This window comes from Balaenoptera borealis, assembly GCF_965194805.1.
Source record: "Balaenoptera borealis genome assembly, chromosome: 4".
Taxonomy (NCBI): domain Eukaryota; kingdom Metazoa; phylum Chordata; class Mammalia; order Artiodactyla; family Balaenopteridae; genus Balaenoptera; species Balaenoptera borealis.
The window spans coordinates 81,596,228-81,614,157 of NC_138861.1; the positions used below are offsets into that span (position 1 = coordinate 81,596,228).

General features: G+C 34.9%; 1 long non-coding RNA gene across 2 annotated transcripts in view; it reads right to left on the reverse strand.

Annotated features, from left to right (window-relative positions):
- Nucleotides 1–5,384: 5,384 nt before the first annotated feature.
- LOC309628087 overlaps nt 5,385–17,930 on the reverse strand; it is a 483,589-nt gene continuing 471,043 nt past the window's right edge. For both annotated transcript variants that reach the window (XR_014244141.1, XR_014244142.1), the window contains exon 5: nt 5,385–10,818. This is a non-coding gene — a long non-coding RNA (uncharacterized lncRNA). The remainder of the gene's footprint in view (nt 10,819–17,930) is intronic.

Below are 17,930 nucleotides of genomic sequence, written 5' to 3' on the forward strand. Positions count from 1 at the left end.
GCGGTTAAATTGATAAGGATGTGGTATACACACACACACACACATAGGAATATTATTCAGACATAAAAAAGAAAGAAATCCTGCCATTTTTGACACCATGGGTGGATCTTGAGGGCATTATTCTAAATGAAATAAGTCAAAGAAAGACAAATACCATATGATCTCACTTATATGTGGAATCTTAAAAAAAAAATCTCATAGATACAGACAACAGTTTGGTGGTTGCTAGAAGCTGGAGATGGGGAATGGGCAAAATGAGTGAAGAGGGTCAAATGGTATAAACTTCTAGTATAATATAAATAAGTCATGGGGATGTAATGTTCAGCATGGTGGCTATAGTTAATAATACTGTGTTATATATTTGAAAGTTGCTACGAGAGTAGATCTTAAAAGTTCTCATTAGGAGAGAAGAAATTGTAACTGTGTGTGACGATAGATATTAACTAGATGTATTGTGGTGATTATTTTGCAACACATGCATATATTGAATTATTACATTGTGCACCTGAAACTAATATATGTCAATTATATCTTATTAGAAAATATAGTAGGAGTGATATTATTATAATAAAACAATATATCTAGTATTATATTAATAGTATTATAATAAAATATCTCAGAAAAATAGTATTATAGTGTTATGTTAATATTATAGTATTATAGTATTTATTATGATAAATTATAGTATTATAGTAAAGCAATATATCTACAGAAAAATGGTTCAAAAACTATTTGATTTTTAACTATTTTATTTGTATTATAATAGTATTAATATTAGTATTAATAGCATTATTATAAAACAATATATCTACAGAATACTCATTAGTATTAACAGTATTATAATAGAACAGTATATAGAAAAATAGTTCAATAACTTTACATACTGATTAATTTTCAAAATATTTTAGTTCAGATTCTTAAGTACTAAGAGAAAATGAAACATCCTTCATGATAAAAGCTCATGTATGTGATAGCAAGAGTGTGTTATTTTAGGCATCATAGATATAGTGAGCAAGGCATTGATTTTTTCAGAGTCCCCTTAAAACTGTTGAGATAGTCTCAAATTGATTATTGTTTTAAATTTATTTACTTATATTTAGTATAATAATTAAATAATATTTTTATGTGCCTAAGCACATTTTATATGCCTGTTCTAGAAAATTTATAAATCTTAATATTCATAAGAAGCCTATGATATAGTCATTGTTACTATTCTTACTTTAGTAATGAGGAAACTGAGACACACAGAGTTGGAGTAATGTTTCCCAAAGTCAGAGAGCAAGGATATGACATACCTGGGATTTGAATTCAGTCTCCAGAACTTGTTTCTTAATAATATATTTATATGTTAAAGAAAACAGCAAAATGAAAACTGATAGGTGATAATTTTCTTATCAAATAACATCATTAGATTTTTATACAATAAAATTTCATTATGTGTAAGGAAATATGTGGATTAAATTTTTCCCTTTGTAAGCATTCCCATAGCTGAAAAGTCATATAAGGTTAAATTAAATTAGATCATCATGGTCAAATAATTTCAAAGACAGTATTATAAAAAACATTTTCAAAATTTACAACAGAAATATTATAATGTTTGTTATGAGTTGGAATGGAGTCTCTAGAATACGTCGTCTAGGGCAATGAATGTATTAAAGGACTATATTTGAGAATTAAATAAAATGAATTTCAATAGATCTGGCATCAGCTATTTAACAAGGCACTTAAAGTATTAAAACATTGCTACTTTTGTTGGAACTTTCCATTATTTCTATGAATATTTATATGTCTTGATTTAATATTATACTGAAATAACAAAACAATAAGAGAATAAAGTAATGTTAAAATATTCAATATATGCGAATGATTTGCATTCTTTGGAAACAGTATTAAGCAAGAAAACAAGAAGCATTTATAATAAAATGTATTTTATTTAAATGTATTTTATTTTACTTAAAAATTAAAATATAAGACTAATAAATGAAGCTAATATTTTTTACATATTTTAGGGAGGTAAAATAATAGATTAGGATTTACAGTATAATAAAAACCAGAATTAAATGATATAAAATGCCAGTTACAAAATCTTAAATCGCATATTAAAGTGTCAAGTCCTTGAAATAAGATGTAAAGCAGCGGTCAAACCATTATAGAAAACAAGACAAAATAATCATTTTACACAAGATATTGCCTCACAAACACATACACATAATAAAGAAAATCAACTAGAAATTTATTAGAATTCAACTTTTTTGTTATTAGTGTTTTTAGGATATGTAAATTAAAAAGTATTTCAAAGTATCAATAGATTTTCTACATACAAGTTACATGATTTAAAATAAAATGAAAACAAGAAGGCTTGTTCACAATGAAATTACACATATATAAAACACATAAAATGTTAAAACATTATACATTTACATATAAAGAAAAGTCTACAGTTTTATCAAGAAGCAAAAAAGGCCAAATAAATAGAAAGTATTTGAAATATACTCTTAATTTCATTTTGGATATTAGTATGAGAAATTATTTTAATACCTCTTAAGCATCTTAAATATTATTTAATAAGAAAATATAAGAATATAATATATTGAGTCATCAGTTCTTTATTATTTTTAAAAGCATCATAAAACAATGTAGTTTTTAGGTGTTAACTTGACACACTCAGTTTTCCTACGCTTCTAAAAAAGTATGAGATCAATTTGTGGCATCTGGCTCTCAGGGAGTTATATCACCATGCAAAGGAATTGAGTGATGAATGAAATTCATTATTTCATAATGATGAAATTAATTTTTCATCATTATACATGCTTTTTAAATTTTTCAGAATAACTATCTTCACAAATTAACACATTCCAAATTACTAAAAAACATTTTTAAACATCTTACATTTTTATTTTTTTCCAAATTTGCAAAAAAATTCACATATAATTCTGATTTCCATATACAAAGGAATAGTTATTAACTTGATTAAATAATGTAACTTTCTATTAGTTTTCTAAATCATACCTATCAATAGTTTTCCTTAAAACATCCTCCGTAAGGAGGAACTGAACTATTTCTAGAAATTTGAATTCCAAAATTAAGTTACACTGTTTTGTTTTATTTTTATGGAAGCTTCATAATACCGTTTTCTAAATCACTATGGGCGAGTCTTGAAGAAAATAAGGTAATTGTTTTTGTTGGTGAACATTCTTGTCTATCTCCTTCTTCTGCTATGGAGGTCAATAAGAATGTGCCCTGTTGGGAAGGAAAAGGTTAATAGCAGGGCTGTTACTTCTTCCACACAAAGATACCCAGAAGTATGAATTGCTCCAGCAGACTACCTGGTAAAGGTGCTGATGACCAGACCTTCCTGTAAACAAGTTAATGATGTTTGCTAAAAGAAAGATACCAAGGAATCCCTAACTCTGAAATATTATTTTAGCAGGATGTACTTAGTCTTTCTAGATTGCTTATTGCCTTTAAAATAGGAATGTATACATTTATGGGGCATGACTGGCTGGAGAATGGAAGGCGTCACGTAGCATTTTCCTATCTATGTAATTAATGGAGTATAAAATAGAGCAGTTACAAAACAGAAATGGCTTTGTTTGTGAACAGTATTTTCACATGTGCTGCTCAAAAATTTCCTTTAATCTGAAACCAAATCATGTCTTAGGCAGGAGAAAAGAGAATCGTGGAAACTGCCTCTGATGGTTTTGGGCTCTTCCCGGAAAGGATTGTTTAATCTGTGCCTGGTGCTTACCTCTACCCTTTGAACCATTATTAAAGTTTGAAGTTGGAAGAGATCTGTCACCATAATCTGATTTGACATTTAAACCTTTGTGGTAAAAAACATTGGTAGTAGCTATAGGCCCATGAATTATAATGGCTAAGGTACTACTTGACAAGAAAAATGATGAGTTTGGAAACATGATGTAGATTTGATGTTATAAGTGGCTCTCTATGCATCTTTGGTATAAAGTGGTAAAAGTCTCAAAAATATTACAGTGGACAAGTCTTACCAATGGAATCAGGAGTAAATGATGTTAGACACAGAGGAATTGGCCAAGAAGATAGTCAGATAATGCCAAGCAAAAAAAAAGTTAGCAAACACTGCTATTATTTCATGGTTCTTATAGTATCCATGCTGAAAACTAGATTTCTGTAGGAGGGGACTAGGACCATGCAGTAGGTACATGGAGAGAGAATATAATCACTTGCAAAGTAACTTACCTACAACCTTTAATCACCCCAAATATAAGTGCCTGGGACCATGACTAGGAGACCCTGAAAACCAAAGTGTATTCTGTTAAATAGCTGAGCCATTCTGCAGAGAAACTAGCAGATGTCTGATAAATCCTTGCTAGCATGGAGTCTAAGAATAAATGATCAGGAGGGCATAGCACTAATTTTAAACACTGCCAAATAGGGTGGTATTTGTGTAGAGTGTAGCAGTCAGGGTCCTGCAGAGAAACAAAACCAACAGGATGTTATAGCGAGAGAGAGAGAGAGAGAGAAAAGATATATTTTAAGGAAGTTGGTTCATGGAATTGTGGAAGCTCGGTAAGCTTAAAATCTGCTGGGTAGACCAGCAGGCTAGAGACCCTGCTAGTAGGAAGAGTTTCAGAATTCTGCTGGCAAATTCCTTCTTGCTCAGAGGAGTTTAGTCTTTGTTCTATCAGCTCCTTCAACTGGTTGGTTGAGGCCCACCTGCATTATAGAGCATAATCTTCTGTCTGCACATGGAACGAGAGGGAATCATGGTGTCTCTTCCTTTTCTTATAAGGACACCAGCCCTGTTGGATTAAAGCCCCACTCCTTTGACCTCACTTAACCTTTATTACTTCCGTATAGGCCCTACCACCAAATATAATCATAATGGGAGTTAGAACTTCAACTCCCAGTTGTAAGGAACACAGTTCAGTCCATAACAGTAGATATCAAGGATTAAATAAGGTAGTTCCCTTGGTTGCTTCATCATACCTTGTATAGTAAAACTCTTCAAGAATTACAACACACTAAGGGTGTTTAGTATACTATAATACATTTGGCAGCTGTGTCCTTTTTCTTTTCTATCTCATAGTCCACTAAGGCACAATTTGCATTTTCATGGAAAAATATTCAACACACATTTATGGTTTTTTCATGAGTATGTTTGACCTTACCACCATACTATCATAATCTGGTACTGCAGGGTTCCAACTGAATAACCTTTAAGAGTAACTTAGTGCAGGGGACTCCCCGGGTGGCACAGTGGTTAAGAATCTGCCTGCCAATGCAGGGGACACGGGTTCAATCCCCAGTCCTGGAAGATCCCACATGCCGCGGAGCAACTAAGCCCCTGCATCACAACTACTGAGCCTGCGCTCTAGAGCCCGCGAGCCACAACTACTGAGCCTGCATGCCACAACTACTGAAGCCCGCACACCTAGAGCCTGTGTTCCGCAACAGAGAAACCACTGCAATGAGGCAATGTGAAGCCCATGCACCGCAATGAAGAGTAGCCCCCACTCGCTGCAACTAGAGAAGAGCCCACGCGCAGCAACAAAGACCCAATGTAGCAAAACAATTAATTAATTAATTAATTAAAAGAAAAAGAGTAACTTAGTGTAATACATTGATGATTACCTCCTTGGGAAGTAGGATAAAAGAAGTTGAGGACTCTAGACACCCATGTGGCCATGTGACAAATAGAGGCTGCTTAACTTTATTGCAAGTACTTGTCCAATCCCATGGGATCTTCACTAGAATGGAGCAAACAGAAAGGTCTGGCCATACTGATGTTACTGTATACCCTATTAATAAGCAATATAGCCAACCCAGAGAATCCCACCAGAGGAGGAAGGGTATGGATGAAAATGGGTAATAAATGAAAACAGGAGCTCCATGCAAACAAGAAGGGAGTGGGTTATTGTTCCAAGAAAGGATGCAGTAAAATCATTCCCAAAAGAAAATACCCAATTAAGAGATTAAGATTAAGACTCTTAGCTATCTCCCTTAGATCTGGAGCTAATTGTTGGTATTGGGAAAAGCCATCAGATATTTTTGCTTCAGTTAAGGGGAATTTTACTCATGCTGATTTATGGATTTTGCCTTAAAGAATCCATCTGGATAGCTGGAGAAAAGTAACACAGTACCCACTGATATCTTAACTGACCCATATGTGGCCAAAACTACCATATAGCTTATAAGTTGTAGACTGTTTTACCATTTTGTTCATCATGCAACAAAAATACTTCTCCTTTACACAGCTTCCCAGAAGGAGTCTGACCTTTGCTTCTCTTTGTTAAGGAAAAGCGTAATCGCTTTTCACAGAAGGATCCCCCATCATCTCCCAATGCCAGAGACTCTACTTGGTGACTGCCCCTCAGTACCTTACCAGGGACCCCTAAGTGATAAACCCTGACCTGTGATCAGCTGGTCTTCTGGGAATTCCAGGGCTGTGTGCGTCTTTGTGGTGAGCATGTGTCTGTGAACCCAGATGACAGGCATGCAGAAATCACACCTCATAAAAATATTTTCAGTGTTAAAAAAAAAAAAATACCTTATTTTTACTCTGGGCAGTTTACTCCTGAACTGTCCAGAGTAAAGTTTCTTGAACATCAAAGCACATTATGTGGTCATGAATCAAGTTGATTCATCAAGACAGCTGCTTAGTTATTATAAGAAGCAGATTGCTGGGACCTGCCATATCTGCTAGAGCTTGGTGTGTTCTGTGAGTGTGGATGGAATTTCTTTAATAGCAGTATTAGAACCTGTGGAATTTTGTGGGAAATGGTCTTACAGATGGTATGGTAGCCATGTATCATTTATGAATCTCTTTGGAGCTTCAGAGGGACAGTGTTGGGGCAGCTCTTTGGCACACACAGTGTGAACTATAGAATAAAACCAAATGATATTTTCATGTAGGTTGCAATATTCTTGAGTGCATATGCATACCTAAGTGTACCCATATAATGATTCATCAAAATAACAACAAATATTGTGGTATGACTTCCAAAGACCAAACCAGGCCACATTACCTTTTTTTTTTCTCTTTCTCTCTTTTTTTCCCCAAATTCTTGTCTTTAATACTCAATGTGATATCTAATCAAATAGAAGGGATTGTAAAACTATACTAGAGGGAGACATTTCAAATTCATGTGGGTCAATTCCATTTGATAGGTGAATCAGTTAACTGAGTCTTAAAGAGAAAAGGTTATACTTTTAGAGTTAAACAAATAAATGTACTCACCTCTTCTTTCATGTAATAATTGTTGAGGACTGATAGTGTGCTAGATGCGGGGAATGCAATGGTGCAAAAGCAGACATGGTATTTCTGTTAGTGTTCATGTCTACTGTGACATTTTACCACAAATTAGTGGCTTAAAACAACACGACTTTATTATGTTACAGTTCTGAATGTCAGAAGTCTGAAATAGGTCCTACTGGGCTGAAGTCAATGAGTCAGCAAGGCTATGTTCCTTTCTGGACGTTCTAGGCAAGACTCTGGCTTGTTTTTGTTTGTTTCTTTTCCAGCTTCAAGCCACCTACTTTTCTTGGCTCACACCACTCTTCCATCTTCAAAGCCAGCAATGGCTAGTTGAGTCTTTCACATCACATCCCTCTAACGCAGACTTTTCTGTCTCCCTCATCTGCATTTAAGGACCCTTGTGATCACACTGAACATGCCCATATAATCCAGGAAAAGGTCATGACGGTCAGCCAATTAGCAACTTTAATTTCATCTGCAACTCCAACTCCCCATTGTCATGTAAAATAACATATTCCTAGATTCTAGGGATTAAAACGTTTTGGGGAACCATAATTCTGCCTATTACAGTATAATCCGTAAAGTCCAAAGGCACCCTGATTTTATATTCATCTTTCTGACTCTAGTGGCTTTGTTTTACTTAATAGCCTCATTAATTGTTTTTGTTGTATCAAACATAATGTATTATACAAATGAAGTTAATCTTAATTTTATTGGCAATCTATAAATTATCATTTGTATGTCTTACAAATTGTGTGTTGCCAACAACATTATAGTACTAAGTAACCTCCCTATAGCACCAGCAATGCAAGTCAGGATGGTATTATTTTTGTCTCTATTTTAAGAAGGAGAAACTAACTATGGCACAGAAGAGTTTTACCATAGTTTTCTGTTTTTAAAGCCTTTGTATTCCAATCTAGCTTCAGATGTTCTATATATTTTCATAGACTGACTTTCATTAATCTTTATATGGTAGCTAGGATAAATCCATAGCTACTAAGGAAACCCAAAGTTACCTTCAAATTTTTGCTCAAAGGTTATCTCCTCCAGATAAACTTCTTAGATCCTACCCATCCAAAACTAGTGTTTCCTTTCTCTAAAACCCCATAGTTTTTGTATTTATATAAGGGTACATCTGATTAATGTTGATCACACTGTTTCCAAGGTTTAACGTGAAACTCCTTGAACCACGTACAGTGCTATACAGTCACAGCAACTGATTCAGTACAGTGTTTATAAGTTTTGATAATAGCTCCAAAACTTTTACCTTTCTTATTTAAATGGCATAGTCCTGCTCAACTTTGAAAGTCAGTAAAGTTGAGAAAAATTATTTTTACTTACCATATGAATTCAGGAAGTCAAGACAGACTTACTAATTCTTGTTATCCTCACCCATTTTTTTCCTCTGAACAAAGAGGTTATCATACTCTGCGCCTTCTACTTGAAAAACACCAAGCATACAAACATTTACAGAAGAAAAAAAAAAAAAAAGAAATAGGCCTTTTCAAAGAATAATGTAGGCAATTGTGTTGCCTGTCACATGCTTATGTCTTTTGTATTACTTATGTCTTTGGTGATTATTTGAGAAAAATAGGGGAATTGGGATACCACATTTTAACTTATCATCTTGCAAGCAACCTAGAAAAAAGATATTTATAATGTAACACTTAAATTTTAAGTTTCAGCAAAATCAGCAATAGTTTACTATCCAAAAGAGCATACTTTTTGTCTTGAATTATTTTTGAGATTATTAAGAAATAGAAATATTTTAAAGCTCATGTTTAGTTGTCAGTAATATTTATTTAACAGGAATTTTGCCCTCATTATTTCTTGTATGAAAGATTGCACTCTTAAGTCTTTTCAAGTGGATTATTCTTAAATATCAGGGCAACTAAGTGTGATTATAATGTAGCTTCATGGTGCTAGATAAATTAATCCAGTTCGATACAAAAACAAAAAAATAGCATGTAGACTTTCCCTTTTCCATTTATATAAAAGTTGGTTTCTCAACCTGGAAGAGGATTTTGATAGATGTATATAGTTAATATAAGATTAAAAAAAAGGAAATAGAAAATAGAATTTACTGTCCAGAACTCCAACTGTGAGATATCAGAAACCCAGCACAATTTATCCGTCCTCCTCTTTTGTACAGTCCTAAGTTGTTCATACGTTATCCTAAATAAGTTTTACATTTCTTCTTTATTGGTGCTGATGACTGCTCTGTTGCATCACGGAAAACCTTATAACATGACTGCTGATGTCACCATGATTTCTGCCTCTGGGAAGTGCTACATTACTGTTGTTATTGTTACTCTGAGGCTCGCATGGTCACCAGCGACCCAGACTCCAGTAATTCTTCCTGATGTTATATAGAGATTCAGGTTGTTACTAACCTAGGTCACGTTCACTCCTCATACCCAGTCTCTTAGATCAGCTAATGTTAAACTGTTTAATCTTATAGCTGCCCTTGCTGCTCTTACTGAATTAAGGGAGCGCCTTCTCCCAATTGACTTAAACATGTGGTCACACTCCCCCAAATGATACTCTTTATTGTATTAAAGTGATTATATTATTATGCTATTTTTATGTACTTTCATTTAATCCCCTTCCTTAAACAAGATAGCTTTCCTCAGAAAATGAGTGGCATTGCACATTTTAATGCCGCAAATTATACACCCAAATACCTACACACAAATATAAGACTCATAGTCCAAGAAACAGCTCTGGGACATTAATTCTCCCTTATCTGAGGTTCATATGAGTACTTTACTTCTCAAGTATTCATCCCAATGTTTAGACATCTCTCCGTTGACAAGCATACCAAAATGGTTAGAAGGCATAATGATTGAATGATTAATAGCCCAGGTTCAGAGACGGGTCCTTTCAGTTCAAATCCGTGGTATATTCTTTGCTGGCTATTTGGGGCACATTCCTTGAACCCCATGTGCCTAAGTTTCCTTATCAGAAAACCTATGTAATAATAAACTAAGGGAATAAAAAGAAGTTGTGACATACAGTATGCTTTAAAATATGTGACATAGTAAGTGCTCAATAAACGTCAGTTACTTTTATGATTTCCAAGTTCAAGATAAAATCTTTTGTAACCTGAATTTTACCATTTTGTTATATAAATTATCAGTGAAACCAAATTTTTAATTAAATATTCACAGTGAGATCAGCACTTTATTAGGCATCATGAGACCATAAGAAGTTCATAAATTAGCACATGCCACATTCCAGGCTTGGCATTATGAACTTGCAGGATCGGCTAGAATGGTTTCTTAGAATGAATTCAGCTCAACCATATTGCAACTCCACTGGCTGTAGCACAGATCCTCTGGGCAGGACATGTGTGCACGTTCAATACCAGCAAGATATCCATTCACTTCCTGTATGCTGGACTAAAGTAGAATCAGTCGGCAGGGAAGATTGATGAAACATTCTCAAGATTCACTGTAGAAGAATTTCAGACAGACGTAGACATCGACTACTAGGAAACTGTGTCTTTTGGCAGCCCATTGCAGCAGGCAGTTGCCATTTGGAGCCAAGTGTCTCAAAGCTGATGGAAGAAGAAACAGAGCCTACAACAATAATAGGTTGTATCAGGCATGACTCTCCAGGGGCCAGTGGATGGATGAACACAACCAGTGTGGAGACCACTGAGAGATGCTGCCAGGCACAAGTTCATATGGACAGAATCACTATTAAACGTGATATTACTACTTACTTGCAATCACGTGGCAAGTTACAATTAACAAAGCAATTTCCTAACACTTATAATAACCTTACAATAATACTGAGAGCTAGATTGACATTTCTTCTTTTGTAAACTGAGAAAGTGAAGCTAAGAGAGTTCAAGTTAGGTGCAGAATCCAAGAGCTACTAAGCCGCCAAACTATATCTAAAGCCAGGTTTATAAAATTCTTAGAAATTATTTTTATTACACCAACTTTTATTTCATTTGAGAAAACAACTATGAATGCATCAATAAGAAATGACACAGATAAGGAAAATTAATAAAAGTAAACATTATACAGTGTAGAAGAAATCAAGGTGCCAGGGAAAGTGTGATTATTGACAGTACTTCAAACTGAATCTTTAGATGTATTCTTCTCAGTTAATGAAAGTATTTTTATTCTAGCAAATAAAGGAAATAGATCCACACTCAAAGTTTCTCTCCAGCTATCTCACTGATAGTATTACTTACCTTTGACAAATTCAATTTTAAGAGTTGTCATTAAATGGTAATTAGAACGGTTCAGTAGAGTTTACCTGTGCAGTTTTTACATCCATTAGTTAGTACAGAAGGAACCTTTTTTTAAGCCTCTATGTGTAATACGAGGAATATTTTTTTCTCTTGCCTGAGACATCATTTATAGCTGCTCTGTTTGCAAGCTCTTTGGATTGCACGTGGGGCTGTGTACCTACCCCTAAACCTTCACCAAAATAAAGACATGGTCCCTAAAGTATTCTGTATTGCTGATTTGCCTTGCTTTTAGGATCAAAGTTTTCAGTAGTTCTCTGAACTATACCAACTAACCACTGGAAAGAAAAATGACACAATTTTGGTGCAGCTAAGATATAGCTTAAAGAAATAAACTTACTTGGGTTAATAACATATCTTTCCAGGAATCAAAGAGCAGTTTTTCTTTTACCTCTTAGCATGGATAGAGCTACAGCTCGTTTAGCAGAATTTTTTCCCTCTCCCCTTGTTCCACCTGGTAATAGGACCTTGACTTACTCCTTCACCTAACAGGGCTGCAGTTTACCATCCTGAGAAATGTGAAGGATTCTTTAAATGTAAAGTTTAGGCTTTTGAATATAGGTTTACAAATTTAGTCATGTTTAACATTTTGGAAAAATTAAATCTACCTTAACAGAGATTTTTTGATAAATTAAGATTTTAATATCAGTTAAATTAAATGAATTGACATTGCACTTCTTCCTGTTTTCTTAACAGCCTTGACATTCCTCATCTCTACAAAACTCTCACAGGACAGACCTACAGATTCCTAAACATCTTTACAAAGCTAAACCTTGACTGCTTTTGAGTATAAAATGGATATATTTTCCCTAACGTCTCTGTAGAAAGTAACTCTCAGCTTTATTTTTAGCAACACCTCCCTTTACACATCATTCTTTCCATGTCATATGCCAGAACTTCTGTTATTGCGTATATCTCTATATAATTGCTGCTGCTTGGGTTTTAAGTTTTATTGCAGAATAATAACTAGTTTTATCTTTATAAATTTTTTCATTGCTTTCTTTCCATAACTTATAGAAATAAATACTTTGCATTCATATTTTCCTGTACTTTATAAATTGTAAGATCATATGTTCCGTATCTTACTTCTATTTTATTCCATTTTGTTTTTTAAATCTGCTTGATACCCAAAATTGTAGACTGACGTGACACCAGTTGCATTTATTTTATAAATTAATTAATGGAAAACAAGCATTATTATACTCATTAGTCCTCTCATATAGGAATACAATGCATCTCTGACTTTATTACAATTTCTTCTGCTCTTAAGGTTTTTTTTTTTAACATCTTTATTGGAGTATAATTGCTTTAAATTGTTGTGTTAATTGCTGCTGTATAACAAGGTGAGTCAGCTATAGGTATACATATATCCCCATATCCCCTCCCTCTTGAGTCTCCCTCCCATCCTCCCTCTCCCACCCCTCTAGGTGGTCACAAAGCACCGAGCTGATCTCCCTATACTATGCGGCTGCTTCCCACTAGCTAGCTATTTGACATATGGTAGTGTATATATGTCAGTGCCACTCTCTCACTTCGTTCCAGCTTACCCTTCCCCCTCCCCGTGTCCTCAAGTCCATTCTCTATGTCTGAGTCTTTTTTCCTGTCCTGCGCCTAGGTTCTTCAGAACCTTTTTTTTTTTTAGATTCCATATATATGTGTTAGCATACGGTATTTGTTTTTCTCTTTTTGACTTACTTCACTCTGTATGACAAACTCTAGGTCCATCCACCTCACTACAAATAACTCAATTTCTTTCCTTTTTATGGCTGAGTAATATTCCATTGTATATATGTGCCACATCTTCATTATCCATTCTTCTGTTGATGGACACTTAGGTTGCTTTCATGTCCTGGCTATTGTAAATAGAGCTGCAGTGAACATTGTGGTACATGACTCATTTTGAACTATAGTTTTCCCAGGGTATATGCCCAGTAATGGGATTGCTGGGTCATATGGTAGTTCTATTTTTAGTTTTTTAAGGAACCTCCATACTGTTCTCCATAGTGGCTGTATCAATTTACATTCCCACCAACAGTGCAAGAGGGTTCCCTTTTCTCCACACCCTCTCCAGCATTTATTGTTTGTAGATTTTTGATGATGGCCATTCTGACTGGTGTGAGGAGATACCTCATTGTAGTTTTGATTTGCATTTCTCTAATGGTTAGTGATGTTGAGCATCCTTTCATGTGTTTGTTGGCAATCTGTATATCTTCTTTGGAGAAATGTCTATTTCGGTCTTCTGCCCATTTTTGGATTGGGTTGTTTGTTTTTTTGATATTCAGCTGCATGAGCTGCTTGTATATTTTGGAGATTAATCCTTTGTCAGTTGCTTTGTTTGAAAATATTTTCTCCCCTTCTGAGGGTTATCTTTTCGTCTTGTTTATGGTTTCCTTTGCTGTGCAGAAGGTTTTAAGTTTCATTAGGTCCCATTTGTTTATTTTTGTTTTTATTCCCATTTCTCTAGGAGGTGGGTCAAAAAGGATCTTGCTGTGATTTATGTCATAGAGTGTTCTGCCTATGTTTACCTCTAAGAGTTTTATAGTGTCTGGCCTTACATTTAGGTCTTTAATCCATTTGAGTTTATTTTTGTGTATGGTGATAGGGAGTGTTCTGATTTCATTCTTTTACATATAGCTGTCTAGTTTTCCCAGCACCACTTATTGAAGAGGCTGTCTTTTCTCCATTGCATATTCTTACCTCCTTTATAAAAAATAAGGTGACCATATGTGCATGGGTTTATCTCTGCGCTTTCTATCTTGTTCCATTGATCTATATTTCTGTTTTTGTGCCACTACCACACTGCCTTCATTTACCGTAGCTTTGTAGTATAGTCTGAAGTCAGGGAGCCTGATTCTTCCAGCTCTGTGTTTCTTTCTCAAGACTACTTTGGGTATTCGGGGTCTTTTATGTTTCCATACAAATTGTGAAATTTTTTGTTCTAGTTCTGTGAAAAATTCCATTGGTAGTTTGATGGGGATTGCATTGAATCTGTAGATTGCTTTGAGTGGTATAGTCATTTTCACAATGTTGATTTCTCCAGTCCAAGAGCATGGTATATCTCTCCATCTGTTTGTATCATCTTTAATTTCTTTCAGCAGTGTCATATAGTTTTCTGCATACAGGTCTTTTGTCTCCTTAGGTAAGTTTATTCCAAGTTTTTTATTCTTTTTGTTGCAATGGTAAATTGGAGTGTTTCCTTGATTTCTCTTTCAGATTTTTCATCATTAGTGTATAGGAATGCAAGAGATTTCTGTGCGTTAATTTTGTATCCTGCTACTCTACCATATTCTTTGATTAGCTCCAGTAGTTTTCTGTAGCCTCTTTAGGATTCTCTATGTATAGCATCATGTCACCTGAAAACAGTGACAGTTTTACTTCTTCTTTTCCAATTTGGATTCCTTTTATTTCTTTTCCTTCTCTGATTGCTGTGGCTAAAATTTCCACAACTATGTTGAATAATAGTGCTGAGAGTGGGCGACCGTGTCTTTTTTCAGATTTTAGAGGAAGTGGTTTCAGTTTTTCACCGAGACTGATGTTGGCTGTGGCTTTGTCTATATGGACTTTATTATGTTGAGGTAGGTTCCCTCTGTACCTACTTTCTGGAGAGTTTTTATCATAAATCCGTGTTGAATTTGTGAAAAGCTTTTTCTGCATCTATTGAGATTATCATATGGTTTTTATCCTTCAGTTTGTTAATATGGTGTATCACATTGATTGTTTTGCATATATTGAAGAATCCTTGCATTCCTGGGATAAAGCCCACTTGATCCAGATGGATGATCCTTTTAATGTGCTGCTGTATTCTGTTTGCTAGTATTTTGGTGAAGATTTTTGCATAGATGTTCACCAGTAATATTGGCCTGTAGTTTTCCTTTTCTGTAATATCTTTGTCTCGTTTTGGTATCAGGGTGATGGTGGCCCTGTAGAATGAGTTTGGGAGTGTTCCTCCCTGTGCTATATTTTGGAAGAGTTTGAGAAGGATAGGTGTTAGATATTCTCCAAATGTTTGATAGTATTCACCTGTGAATCCATCTGGTCCTGGGCTTTTGTTTGTTGGAAGGTTTTTAATCACAGTTTCAATTTCAGTGCTTGTGATTGGTCTGTTTATATTTTTTATTTCTTCCTGGTTCAGTCTTGGAAGGTTGTGCTTTTCTAAGAATTTGTCCATTTCTTCCAGGTTGTCCATTTTATTGGCATAAAGTTGTTTGTAGTAATCTCTCATGATCCATTGTATTTATGCAGTGTCATTTGTTACTTCTTTTTCATTTCTAATTCTGTTGATTTGAGTCCTCTCCCCTTTTTTCATGATGAGTCTGGCTAATGGTTTATCAATTTTGTTTATCTTCTCAAAGAACCAGCTTTTACTTTTATTGATCTTTGCTGTTGTTTACATCATTTCTTTTTCATTTATTCTGATCTGATCATTATGATTTCTTTCCTTCCTCTAACTGTTTTTTTTTTTCATTCTTCTTTCTCTAATTGCTTTAGATGTAAGGTTAAGTTGTTTATTTGAGATGTTTTTTGTTTCTTAAGGTAAGATTGTATTGCTATGATCTTCCTTCTTAGAACTGCTTTTGATGCATCCCATAGGTTTTGGGTCACCGTGTCTTCTTTGTCATTTGTTTCTAGGTTTTTTTTAATTTCCTCTTTGATTTCTTCAGTGATCTCTTCGTTATTTAGTAGCGTATTGTTTAGCCTCCATGTGTTTGTATTTTTTACAGTTTTTTTCCTGTAATTGATATCTAGTCTCATAGCATTGTGGTTGGAAAAGATACTTGACACAATTTCAATTTTCTTAAATTTACCAAGGGTTGATTTGTTACCCAAGATACGACCTATCCTAGAGAATGTTCCATAAGCACTTAAGAAGAAAGTGTATTCTGCTGTTTTTGGATGGAATGTCCTATAAATATCAATTAAGTCCATCTTGTTTAATGTGTCATTTAAAGCTTGTGTTTCCTTATTTATTTTCATTTTGGATGATCTGTCCTTTGGTGAAAGTGGGGTGTTAAAGTCCCCTACTATGATTGTGTTACTCTTGATTTCCGTTTTATGGCTGTTAGCATTTGCCTTATGTATTGAGGTGCTCCTGTGTTGGGTGCATAAGTATTTACAATTGTTATATCTTTTTCTTGGATTGATCCCTTGATCATTCTGTTGTGTCCTTCTATGTCTCTTCTAATAGTCTTTATTTTAAAGTCTGTTTTGTCTGATACGAGAATTGCTACTCCAGCTTTCTTTTGATATTCATTTGCATGGAATATCTTTTTCCATCCCCTCACTTTCAGTCTGTATGTGTCCCTATGTCTGAAGAGGGTCTCTTGTAGACAGCGTATATACAGCTATTTTTTTTGTATCCATTCAGCCAGTCTGTGTTTTGGTTGGAGCATTCAATCCATTTACATTTAAGGTAATTTTCGATATGTATATTCCTATTACCATTTTCTTAATTGTTTGGGTTTGCAATTGTAGGTCATTTCCTTCTCTTGTGTTTCCTGCCTAGAGAAGTTCCTTTAACGTTTGTTGTAAAGCTGGTTTGGTGGTGCTGAATTCTCTTAACTTTTGCTTGTCTGTAAAAGTTGTAATTTCTCCATCAAATCTGAATGAGATCCTTGCTGGGTAGAGTAATCTTGGTTGTAGGTTTTTCCCTTTCATCACTTTAAATATGTCCTGTCACTCCCTTTTGGCTTGCAGAGTTTCTGCTGAAAGATCAGCTGTTAACTTTATGGGGATTCCCTTGAATGTTTTTGTTGCTTTTCCCTTGCTGCTTTTTTTTTTTTAATTTTATTTATTTATTTATTATTTATGGCTGTGTTGGGACTTGGTTTCTGTGCGAGAGCTTTCTCTAGTTGCGGCAAGCGGGGGCCACTCTTCATCGTGGTGCACGGGCCTCTCACTATCGCGGCTTCTCTTGTTGCGGAGCACAGGCTCCAGAGGCGCAGGCTCAGTAGTTGTGGCTCACGGGCCTAGTTGCTCTGTGGCATGTGGGATCTTCCCAGACCAGGGCTCGAACCTGTGTCCCCTGCCTTGGCAGGCAGATTCTCAACCACTGCGCCAGCAGGGAAGCCCCCCTTGCTGCTCTTAATATTTTTTATTTGTATTTAATTTTTGTTAGTTTGATTACTATGTGTCTCGGCGTGTTTCTCCTTGGATTTATCCTGCATGGGACTCTCTGCACTTCCTGGACTTGATTGACTATTTCCTTCCCCATGTTAGGGAAGTTTTCAACTATAATTTCCTCAAATATTTTCTCAGTCCCTTTCTTTTAGTCTTCTTCTTTTGGGACCCCTATAATTCGAATGTTGTTGCGTTAAATGTTGTCCCAGAGGTCTCTGAGACTGTCCTCAATTCTTTTCATTCTTTTTTCTTTATTCTGCTCTACAGTAGTTATTTCCACTGTTTTATCTTCCAGGTCAATTATCCATTTTT